General features: G+C 46.5%; 1 protein-coding gene across 2 annotated transcripts in view; it reads right to left on the bottom strand.

Annotated features, from left to right (window-relative positions):
• Positions 1-12961, bottom strand: part of lama5 (laminin, alpha 5) — a 277790-nt gene that overhangs the window by 233266 nt on the left and 31563 nt on the right. The gene's annotated exons all lie outside the window — the stretch shown is intronic.

Genomic DNA, 12961 nt, shown 5'->3' with positions numbered 1-12961 from the left:
CGCACATTAACACTATCCTACACACACTAGGGACAATTTTTACATTTTACCCAGTCAATTAACCTACATACCTGTACGTCTTTGGAGTGTGGGAGGAAACCGAAGATCTCAGAGAAAACCCACGCAGGTCACGGGGAGAACGTACAAACTCCTTACAGTACAGCACCCGTAGTCAGGATCGAACCTGAGTCTCCGGCGCTGCATTCGCTGTAAAGCAGCAACTCTACCATTGCGCCACCGTGCCGCCCTGTTGAAGCAGGCACAAAGAGAGATAGGAGGTCGTCCAAACCAGCTGAGCCACTTGCATCTCCAACCTGTTCACTTGCACCAAATCGCATTGCCAGATGTACAGGGAAGGAATGTGACAACTCACATTGGCAGCTCTTAATCGTCTTTCCCTGCAGGCAGGAACCCTGCATGAAATCTGCTTCAAACTCCGACCTGTCTGCTGTGATCAGCCAGCACTGCTGCCTCTGGCAGTGGGGTCAATCCTTGATCTAGGCAGATATAATTAGGTGTTCAGAGACTGAAGTTTGACTTGCGTGTGAGTGATAGCTTAAAGACCATCATAACTTTTTACCATATCAGCAGATGATGATTATTTCATTAAATATAGTTTAGACTTTTAACTTTAGACTTTAGAGACGAGGCAAGGGAAACAGGCCTTTCGGCCCACCGAATCCACGCCGACCAGTGATCTCCGTATACTAGCACTAGCTTACTCCAGGGACAATATTACCAATAAACCTATAAACCTGTACTTCTTTAGAGTGAGGGAGGAAACTGGAGCACCCAGAGAAAGACCCACACGGTCATGGAAAGAAGGTACAATCTCCATGCAGACAGCACCCATAGACAGAATTGAACCCGGGTGTCTGGCGCTGTAAGGCAGCAACTCTACTGCGGTGCCACTGTGCCGCTTAGTTTGGAGGTACAGCATGTAATCAGGTCCTTCGGCCCTCTGAGTTGAATGTCCACCGTGTTCACACTAAGCTATCCTGCTTTCAAATCCATTCTCTACACAATGGGGGTAATTTTACAGAGGCCAACGAACCTACAAACCCGCATGTCTTTGGGATGCGGGAGGAAATCGGAGCATCCGGAGGAAAGCCACGCGGGAAGAGGAAAAACGTGAAAACTCAACACAGATAGCAGCAGAAGTCAGGATCAAACCCAGGCATCTGGCGCTGTGAAGCAGCAACTACCGGCTGCGTCACTAATGTCCAGTGTAAATGATTTTGTTACATTAGAGATGGTTTGGATGAAACAAATGGGACTAGTTTAGATGAGCACCTTGGTCAGCATGGCTGAGATGGGCCAAATGGCTTATTTTCATGCTGTATGACTGTATGGTATATGAATAAGATTTGCTGTAACTGGAATGACTTGTCTCCAAGCCATTTATATATTTCACATACAGATTTTTTTAGATTTAGAGATACAGCGCGGAAACAGGCCCTTCGGCCCACCGAGTCCGCGCCGCCCAGCGATCCCCGCACACTAACACTATCCTACACACATTAGGGACAATTTTTTAATTTTTTTTTACATTTTACCCAGTCAATTAACCTACATACCTGTACCTCTATGGAGTGTGGGAGGAAACCGAAGATCTCAGAGAAAACCCACGCAGGTCACGGGGAGAACGTACAAACTCCGTACAGACGGCACCCGTAGTCAGGATCGAACCTGAGTCTCAGGCGCTGCATTCACTGTAAGGCAGCAACTCTACCACTGTGCCACCGTGCCACCGTGCCGCCCTTACACACATCTAATTCAACCGATGCTGCCCCAACGGGTTCAGAAGATTGTTAGGCTGAATAGTGCACTTCAGTCATCTCAATGCCTACTGTTACAACCCATTAAATAACAGCAACCGAACTGCCAGCCACTGACAAGAGTTTTTAATTTAGTTTAGTGATGCAGCTTGGAAAGTAGCCCTTCGACCCACCGAGTCTGCACTGGCCAATGATCACCAGTACATTAGTTCTGACGAGAATGTCACCTACAGAAAATCTTCACCCCGTGTTCTCCTTCCACAGATGCAGCCTGATCTGCTGAATATTTTCGGAATTTTCTGTTTTTCCCCAAAATCCCCCAAAGTTTCCAAAATACAGGAAATTTGAAGAATCAGGAGTCCAGGGCCTGGCGATTTGTTGCATTGTTAAACTGGGTGGCCAGGTGGAGCAGCGGTAAAATTGCTGCCTTACAGCGCCCAGTTTCCAGGTTTGATCCTGACTACGGCTGCTATCTGGATAGAGTATGTATGTGATCTCCCTGTTTTCTCCAGGTGCTACTTATTTCACAAAATGCTGGAGTAACTCAGCAGGTCAGGCAGCATCTCAGGAGAGAAGGAATGGGTGGCGTTTCGGGTCGAGACCCTTCTTCAGTCTGAAGAAGGGTGTCGACCCGAAACGTCACCCATTCCTTCTCTCCTGAGATGCTGCCTGACCTGCTGAGTTGCTCCAGCATTTTGTGAAATAAATACCTTGAAATAAGTACCAGCATCTGCAGTTATTTTCTTACATCTCCAGGTGCCACGGTTTCCTTCGACATCCCAAACACGTGTAGGTCAATTGGCTTCTGTAAATTGTCCCGAGTGTGTAGGATGTGAAGCTGGAATAACACGGAACTAGTGTAGGGGTATATTGTTGGTCGGCGTGGACTCGGTGGGCGAAGGGCCTATTTCCGGGCTGTATCTCTAAATTAAACTGGTGGGTTAAACGCTGCAATAATTTATGTTCACTGTTCAAGGACACCAATATATTCAACAGAACAGCAGACTCCTCTAAATCTTTGTTTGATGTTAAAACTCAATAAAGCAGTAATAAAGGGGAGTACATTGTACACTGCATTCAGCAAATGCTTTCATTGAGTCGTGTAACCATTGCCATTCCTCTCAGCTCACCATGGGCTGAGGATAATAATTAAAAGCGACCAATCTATTCACCAGAAAGGAGAACAAGAAAGATCGCTAAATCTCTACATGACCAGATTAAGCTTTACATTTCGCATTAGCGACCTGATGGGGTTTTTTTTATTTTTTAAAGCTCAGCTTTACAAATCGACAGCAGTTGCGGAAACGTGCCTCGAGGAAACATTTTTTTAAAAAGTAGAACCTCTGCCCTTAAGAGGAGAGTGGAGCGACTGCAAAGGTTTTCTCAACAGGGCTCTTGCAAAACCAGAATTGTCAACGGCTCGCCATTAAAACACTGTAAACGCTGACTGCTCGAACAGAGGCCAAATGAAGATTTAGTCAAACTAAATGCAAATGACTTCAAGCGGGGCAAGGAGCCAAGTGCGAGCTGTCACAGCAACCAACTGCTATTCCCAAGCAATGCCAGGTTATCTCAGCACTACCAGATATAACTGTCGCTCCACTCACCCCAGCACTTTCTGAAGTGAACCATGGATGTGCAGTTTCGAGAGAAATAAAAAGCACGCTCTACAGTTTTGTAATTGCCTTGGAGTGTTGGGGGCAGAGGGAGGGAAAGGACCCCCCTAAAGATTTTAATTGCTCATTTTGTCCAAAGCTCAGAATAGTCGACAATTTTTACACTCGCACAGTAGAATGTTCCACTTGCAGCAAAATCACTGTGGCTTTCGTTAAGAACATTTTCCAAAACAAAGCCTTCCACTGTACCGACCTACATGTGACAATAAAGTATCAATGAATCATTGACCACGTGGGTTTTTTTTTCAGGTGCTCTGCTTTCCTCCCAAATTCCAAAGATGTGCAAGTTTATACATTAATTGGCTTCTGTAAATTGCCCCCAGTGTGGTGTGCAGGATTGAACTAGTGTAGGGGGGGATCGCTGGTCAGTGCAGACTCGGTGGGCCGAAGAGATAGTTTTCACGCTGTATCTCTAAGCTAAACTACTCGAGGTTACTTTAGAGGTAGAGTAAAGATCGCTTGGTATTGCCTGAACATAGTGGTTGGCAGTGACATTTCCAGTTTCTCCACTAAGAACACTCTCGATGATGGACTAATAGTTTTGTGTTAAATTAAAGATTACAGATCTATTCGGAAGTAAAATTGACCGGCTTAATGGTTACCAGAATAGTAATTTGTTTTTAAATCAGTCAGCTGGATACAAAGAAAAGGTTTGAAATGGCTTTATTCTAGTTTACTGCCCACAAATCATGCCCTATGGTCAGATAATTTACTGGCCACAGGTCAGAGGTCAGCCACGATTGGATGGCGGAGTAGACTCGATGGGCCGAATGGCCTAATTCTACTCCTATAACTTGTGAAGTCTTTGTTGCCCCGGCTATAGACGTTAGCGGGAGAATTGATCTTTCTGTCCTGGAAAATACAAGACTGCGAACGATCTTCATCAAACAAAGTTACCTTGGGGAACTGTCTATTCCAAATTCCCAACTCCAAGCATAAAACCAAGTGTAGACACACAAAACAAAGGATACATTAAAATGGCCACCTTATCGCTTGCCTTAGCTGCTAATTTAAAAAAAAAACTTTCTTAAGTAGTGGGGAATCTCATTAACCTCCCTCCCCCCACCCCCCCCCCCCCCCCCCCCCAGTCAAGCCTGTAGAGTGTGTTTAATGGTCATATGCACCAGTAATAGAAGTTTTGGTCTCCAAATTTGAGGAAGGACATTTTTGCTATTGAGGGCGTGCAGCGTAGGTTCACTAGGTTAATTCCCGGAATGGCGGGACTGTCGTATGTTGAAAGGCTGGAGCAATTAGGCTTGTATACACTGGAATTTAGAAGGATGAGGGGGGATCTTATTGAAACATATAAGATAATTAGGGGATTGGACACATTAGAGGCAGGAAACATGTTCCCAATGTTGGGGGAGTCCAGAACAAGGGGCCACAGTTTAAGAATAAGGGGTAGGCCATTTAGAACGGAGATGAGGAAGAACTTTTTCAGTCAGAGAGTGGTGAAGGTGTGGAATTCTCTACCTCAGAAGGCAGTGGAGACCAGTTCGTTGGATGCTTTCAAGAGAGAGCTGGATAGAGCTCTTAAGGATAGCGGAGTGAGGGGGTATGGGGAGAAGGCAGGAACGGGGTACTGATTGTGAATGATCAGCCATGATCGCATTGAATGGCGGTGCTGGCTCGAAGGGCTGAATGGCCTACTCCTGCACCTATTGTCTATTGTCTATAATTAAAATCTTACTTGCCCACTTGCTCACCATGACTGCACTCTGCACTCTTAAATAAACCACCTGATGGCACCCGCAATGGCTGCCTGGCCAACAACCTGTCTCATCCTTTCCTTCTTTGTTGTTTTATAGCATGTGTTAAATGTATGTTTTAGTGTTCTTTAGCTTGTTTTATGTGGAGGGTGGGGGTTTTGGGGGAAAACTGTTTTTAATCTCCAACCTGGACGGAGATGCCTTTTTTTCCGTATAGTATCTCAGTCCGCACCGCGGCCTAACATCGTGGAGTGTCGGCCCCTTGCTGGAGACCGACTTTGGGAGCTCCAACAGTGGGAGACTGCAGGACTTAACATCGAGGAGCTGGCGAACCCTATCGGGGATCGTCCTTGGAGCTCCAACCGCAGGAGCCTGCGGACTTTAACATCATGGAGCTCACAGTCCCTGGTTAGAGGCCGACTTCGGGAGCTCAAAGCCGTAGGAGCTTCGACTGCCCCGATCATGGGAGCTTCGATTGCCCCAACACGGGGGCTTCGATCACCCCGACAAAGGGGCTTCAATCGCCCCGACTGCAAATGGTTCATATCATCATCATATCATATATATACAGCCGGAAACAGGCCTTTTCGGCCCACCAAGTCCGTGCCGCCCAGCGATCCCCGTACATTAACACTATCCTACACCCACTAGGGACAATTTTTACATTTACCCAGCCAATTAACCTACATACCTGTACGTCTTTGGAGTGTGGGAGGAAACCGAAGATCTCGGAGAAAACCCACGCAGGTCACGGGGAGAACGTACAAACTCCTTACAGAGCAGCACCCGTAGTCAGGATCGAACCTGAGTCTCCGGCGCTGCATTCGCTGTAAAGCAGCAACTCTACCGCTGCGCTACCGTGCCGCCCACGTTCGACTGCCCCGACCACGGGAGAAAAGGAGGGAATAAGTTTGGACTTTATTGTCTTCCATCACAGTGAGGAATGTGGGGAATCTGCTGTGGTGGGTGTATATGTATAACTTTTATGTAGTTGTGTGACTCGTTGCTTTTTTTTTAGTATGGCTGTATGGTAAATCAAATTTCACTGTACCTTAATTGGTACCTGTGACCTTTGAAATTCCTCAAAAATGTTTGAAGCTGTAAAACGCTCCCTCACCCCAACCTCTAGTCTGGAAAAAGACATGCATCTTGGATGCAAAACACTTTGCACTCTCAGGCTGGTGGGGGGGGGGGGGGGGGGCAGGGATTCAAGCTTTTGCACGCCCTTTTCACCCAAGGTCAATCAAGCTTTTCACCCCCTACCTCCCAGAGTTGCACGCACTTCGGAAGCACTGCGCCCGTAGGTAGTTCTCATCTGCTGGGTTGGGGAGTTGAAACCCCCCACCATGTCAACAAGTAATGCACCCCTTGAATACAGCGCCCAAGAGTTTTAGAGCGCTCCCGGATTGATAGCTACGGCACCTGTTGTCCATCGTTTGTTCATAATATCCGGATAACCGAGCTATGAAATGAAAGCCCACTTGCACAAAAATTCACAGCGGGACATCGCTATGTCAACACAGCAATCATAACTTTCCTCTGCAGGCCAACACCTGGGATCAGATTCCCACCACTGGCCCACCTCTGCCAATACAGGGAGGTCTAATCTTCCGTCACTGCTTCCAGCCGTGTGGGGCAATGAATGAAGGTATGGATGACAAGGCTGTAAAACTGTACTCACTGTGGGCCACTTAGTCGTACCTGGCTCACACTTCACTACCCTGAGCTACTCCAGCTGGCGAGAATAGGAAGCCATAAATAGCCAAGGTCAGTAGTGAAAGTCCCTGCTGAGGGAGCTGCTGACAGCTTGCCACTTCTTTAGAGTTCTTGTGCAGACACATTACAGTCCCTTCCCCTGTAAACAGTGCAGGATGATCGTGGGAAACTTTCCCACAGATTAAAATAACTCCAGAGTAAACTGCACATTAATGCATACAGTCATGAAGTTCTTTATGTGGATGGGTAGACTAGAAAAGGCTAAAATATAATTTGGGTCTGTGCAGGATACTTGCTGAAAATGCATTATCATTGGAAACTTGAAACTACGAAGATTCACGAGGATGTTGCCAGGACTCGAGGCTCTGCGCTCCAGGGAGAGGTTGAGTAGGCTGGGACTCTTATTCCTTGGAGGGCAGGAGGACGAGGGGTGATCTTTTCGGGGTGTATAAAATCATGAGAGGAATAGATCGGGTGGATGAACGGAGTCTCTTGACCAGAGTGGGGAAAATTGAGAACCAGAGGACATAGGTTTAAAGTGAAGGGGAAAGATTTAATAGGAATCTGAGGGGTAACTTTTTTACACAAAGCTTGGTGGGTGTATGGAACGAGCTGCCAGAGGAGGTAGATGAGGCAGGGACTATCGCAATGCTTAAGAAACATTTAGACAGGTACAGGGATAGGACAGGTTTAGAGGGATATGGGCCAAACGCTGGCAGGTGGGACGAGTGTAGATGGGACATGTTGGCCGGTGTGGGCAAGTTGGGCAGAAGGGCCTGTTTCCACACTGAATGACTCTGTAATTCTATAACTCCGGAGAATAACACAGTCTTTCCCTTCATCTGTGGTTAGTGGTAGAAATAAGATTTGGCTCTTCAGCCAACGCTCCACATTCAATATTGCAGATGCTGTCGACTTGAAGCAAGGGTCTCGACCCAAAACGTCATCTATCCATTTTCTCCCCAGATGCAGCCTGACCCGCTGAGTTACTCCAGCATTTTGTGTCTATCTATTTTATAACACCTTGGTTGCCCCATGATCAATATTACTGACACTCACTTCCACTTAGTATTTAATACAAATCAGCCAGAACTTTTGTTACCTTTGCAAAATTAACAGCTATTTGATCATATGCTGAGCTGCAAACTTTATCAAAGCAGCCACAGAGACCTGTTTTTATTAATGTGCATGTAGATGCATGCAATACATTTTTACTCCATTGCCTTTCAAATCTCTGGGCAATAAAAATGAAAGCCTTTGCACTTGGTCTCAGATGGACTCCAGTTAAACGTTGATCTAACCTCTGCTATACCAGAGTGAAGAAAGGTCTCGCTCGACCCGAAACGTCACCCATTCCTTCTCTCCAATGGTGCTGCCTGTCCCGCGGAATTACTCCAGCTTTTCATGTCTATCTGTGATATTTCTGAATGTTTTCTTCCCAACTGGCATAATATCGCTGCTCTTCTGATCCAATGTAATTCCTCTCTGAGAAAGGCTCCAACTTCACGTAAAACTCAAACAAGGTGCCACAGTGGTGCAGCTGGTAGAGCTGCTGCCTCACAGCGCCCGAGACCCGGGTTCGATAATTACATCAGATGCAGTCCGCGTGGAGTTTGCACATTCCCTCTGTGACCGCGTGGGCATTCTCCGGGAGCTACAGTTTCCTCTCACGTCCCAGAGACGCGAGAGTTAGCTTGCAGGATAAATGACTTCTGTAAAATGCTACTCACGCGTAAGGAGTGGATGAGAGAATGGGAATGTGGAACTAATGTGAACGGATGATCGCTGGTCAGCGTGGACATGGTGGGCGGAGGAGCCGTTTCCATGCTGTATCTCTGAACTAAAAGGGCCTGATGGTCTACATCCCAGGGTACTTAAGGAGGTGGCTCTGGAAATAGTGGAAGCATTGGTGATCATTTTCCAATGTTCTATAGATTCAGGATCAGTTCATGTGGATTGGAGGGTAGCTAATGTTATCCCACTTTTTAAGAAAGGAAGGAGAGAGAAAACGGGAAATTATAGACCAGTTAGTCTGACATCAGTAGTGGGGAAGATGCTGGAGTCATTTATAAAAGACGAAATTGCGGAGCATTTGGATAGCAGTAACAGGATTGTTCTGAGTCAGCATGGATTTACGAAGGGGAAATCATGCTTGACTAATCTTCTGGAATTTTTTGAGGATGTAACTAGGAAAATTGACAGGGGAGAGCCGGTGGATGTGGTGCACCTCGACTTTCAGAAAGCCTTCGACAAGGTCCCACATAGGAGATTAGTGGGCAAAATTAGAGCACATGGTATTGGGGGTAGGGTACTGACATGGATAGAAAATTGGTTGACAGACAGAAAGCAAAGAGTGGGGATAAATGGGTCCCTTTCAGAATGGCAGGAGGTGACTAGTGGGGTATCGCAAGGCTCAATGCTGGGACCGCAGCTATTTACAATATACATTACTGACTTGGATGAAAGGATTAAAAGTAACATTAGCAAATTTGCAGATGATACAAAGCTGGGTGGTAGTGTGAGCTGTGAGGAAGATGCTATGAGGTTGCAGGGTGACTTGGACAGGTTGTGTGAGTGGGCGGATGCATGGCAGATGCAGTTTAATGGGGATAAGTGTGAGGTTATCCACTTTGGTGGTAAGAATAAGAAGGCAGATTATTATCTGAATGGTGTCAAGTTAGGAAAAGGGGACGTACAACGAGAGCTTGGTGTCCTAGTGCATCAGTCACTGAAAGGAAGCATGCAGGTATAGCAGGCAGTGAACAAAGCCAATGGAATGTTGGCCTTCATAACAAGAGTTGAGTATAGGAGCAAAGAGGTCCTTCTGCAGTTGTACAGGGCCCTAGTGAGACTGCACCTGGAGTACTGTGTGCAGTTTTGGTCTCCAAATTTGAGGAAGGTTATTCTTGCTATTGAGGGGGTGCAGCGTAGGTTTACTAGGTTAATTCCCAGAATGGCAGGACTGTCGTATGTCAAAAGACTGGAGCGGCTAGGCTTGTATACACTGGAATTTAGAAGAATGAGAGGGGATATTATCGAAACATATAAGATTATTAAGGGGTTGGACACGTTAGAGGCAGGAAACATGTTCCCAATGTTGGGGGAGTCCAGAACCAGGGGCCACAGTTTAAGAATAAGGGGTAGGCCATTTAGAACGGAGATGAGGGAAAACTTTTTCAGTCAGAGAGTTGTAAATCTGTAGAATTCACTGCCTCGGAAGGCATTCAAGAGAGAGCTAGATAGAGCTCTTAAGGATAGTGGAATCAGGGGGTATGGCGAAAAAGCAGGAACGGGGTACTGATTGAGAATGATCAGCCATGATCACATTGAATGGTGGTGCTGGCTCAAAGGGCCGAATGGCCTACTCCTGCACCTATTGTCTATTGTCTAAATAAAATGAACCACCATTCAACTAGATGCAAAGCTGAAAGCTACGGGCTCAACCATCAGTGGCATTTCTGTGTGGTTCTTTCATGGATGTGGCGAATTAATATCACAGCCCAGCCACTATTGACCATGAAAAGCGAGCAAATGCGAGAAATATTTACACTGCAAATCAGTAGTGGAAAACCACCTTCATAGGCAGCGGTTAGACGAAAACATTAGTCAGTGCTCTCCCAAAGGGCAAGGAGAGAAACACAATAAAAAGCCCTCTCCCTCCCTCCCTCCCTCCCACCCTCCCTCCAGGGTACACTGGACTACAAAGGGACCACATGGAAAGGGCTTAATCTGCTTCCATCAGGTCCTTGATCTGTCAGAAAGCAGCAATCATTAGGGTAAGTTCTAAGTTTGCACTCTAAGCAAATACTGCCACTTGGTTTCTTAAAGGAACATTTTGTCTCTTTGTACCACACAACAAACAGCAGTTTAAACATTAAAGAGCCCTTTATATTTGATGCTAGGTCTTTGCACAGAGGTCCTAAGAGCAGGGACCCTCCAAAGTTACACCAGCGTGACCGTACTTACCTCCCTGTGAAACAGAGGCAGACAAGCTGAAGCTAGAAGTTGCCCATTGCTCATCTACAAGGTGCGTTCGGACACTGTGGGAAAATTATAAACTACCCTTGGCATTCTTTACCTTGAGACATTTTGTCAGTTACCAAGCGAGGCGGCAAAATCCTCAAGCACAGATTTAAAGCGGCCTCTGTTTAACTAATGTTAGGTGCCAAGACCCAGCGGGAAATGGACAAAACCACTGACCTAACAAACAAAATGGAGACACAAGAGACTGAAGATGCTGGAATCCGAGGCAAAAAATTACAACTGCTGGAGAAACTCAGCGAGCCAGGCAGCATCTGTGGAGACAGATGGACAGACGACATTTTGTGCCGGGACCCTTTCTCAGAGTGGGGTTGTCTGAAGAACGGTCGCGCCCCTAAACATTGTCCGTCCATTTCCCTCCACAGATACTGCTTGACCTGCTGAGCGTCTCCAGCAGGTTGTTTCTAACTGTCCTTGTTTAGAGTTGTATTATATTTTAAAATCTGCGTGATATTAAAACTGATATTAAAAATTCTATTGAGGATTTAAACCTGCATTTCTGAAAGTTCATTGGTTGTAGAATGCCGTGGAATGGCTGGGGTTAGACCTCAGAGATACAGCATGGAAACGGGCCCTTCAGCCCACCACATCCACGCCGACCATCGATCGCCCTGATACCAGCTCTGTCCCACACGCTAGGGGCAATTTACAGACGCCAATTCACCTACAAACCTGTACCTCTACGGAGCGTGGGAGGAAACCGGAGCACCCGGAGGAAAGCCACCCGCACGGTCACGCGGAGAACGTCCAAACTCCACACAGACAGCGGCCGTAGTCAGGATCGACCCGGGTGTCTCTGTCACTGTAAGGCAGCAACTCTACCGCCGCGCCACCGTGCCATTCAAATTATTATTCACATTTCTGGTAAAACGTTCCAGTTTTAATAAAATGGCGCACTGGCGACTATAAATAATCTAAAAAATCCGAGTCAAATTCTCCAAGGAAGTCGCAGACATCCTCTGGCCTGACTGTTCAGCTCATAGGTTTACAGCAGCAATTTTAGTGTTTCAGTAAGATTACACACATTCAGAGTGCTCTCAGTTTTATTGGCAATCTCTTAAACTTCCCCCTTCCCCCCCCCCCCCCCCACCCCCGTCTGCCCGCCCGCCCGCCCGCTAACTAACTATAAAAAAAACAATGCCTCAATAATCTGGGTCATTTCCCATTTGGTTTAAAGACATGTGGAGAATGGGGACAAAATAGATGTTATGGTGAGGGATTGGTGCTAATAGAATGTCCTGCTAGCCAGGATTTTTATTAGCATTTCCAGTAAATGGTTTCAGTTCAGATAAAACTCTGCAGCGATGTTAGATTCCTCACAAGACAAACCAAGTGAAGTGTTTCCACTTAACTCCATGGAATATGAACTTCAGATGTACAATACAACCCGAAACTTTTCAAGAAAAAAAAAAGGTTGTTTCTGCTCAGCCGTCAAATTCACTGTAGGCTTAAAGATGCTGCAGGCAGATCAAAATGGCGAGAATAAACGTGGTCGGGAGCAGGGCATTGTTGCCAAATAAATCACTACGAGTCAAGAACCCGTTTTTACTTGTGTAGGAAAGAGCTGCAGATTGTGGCTCAGTCTGAAGAAGGGTCTCGACCCGAAACGTCACCTACTCCTCTCCAGAGATGCCGCCTGTCCCGCTGAATTACTGCAGCACTTTCGGTCTAACCGTTTCTACTTTATGTTTACAGCTCAATCCACAGAGTACGTCCCAAAGACAGACACAAAAAGCTGGAGTAACTCAGCGGGAAAGGCAGCTTCTCTGGAGAGAAGGAATGGGTGACATCTTGGGTCGAGACCAGGCAGGTTTGTAGGCTAATCAGCCTTTGCCAATTGCCCCTGGTGCATAGTGAATGGATGCAAAGTGGGATAACATAGAACTAGTATGGATGGGTGGATGATCGATGGTCGACGTGAACTTGGCAGACCAAAGGGCCCGTTTCAATGCTGTACAATGCTAAACTAAACTTAAGCAGTCAATTAAAGTCATATAGTGTGGAAACAGGCCCATTGGCCCAACCTGCCCACACCAACTAA

Source organism: Rhinoraja longicauda, chromosome 22 (genome assembly GCF_053455715.1).
Source record: "Rhinoraja longicauda isolate Sanriku21f chromosome 22, sRhiLon1.1, whole genome shotgun sequence".
Lineage (NCBI taxonomy): Eukaryota > Metazoa > Chordata > Chondrichthyes > Rajiformes > Arhynchobatidae > Rhinoraja > Rhinoraja longicauda.
The sequence above is the reverse complement of the archived record's forward strand: the minus strand, read 5'-3'. Positions and strand labels throughout refer to the sequence as shown.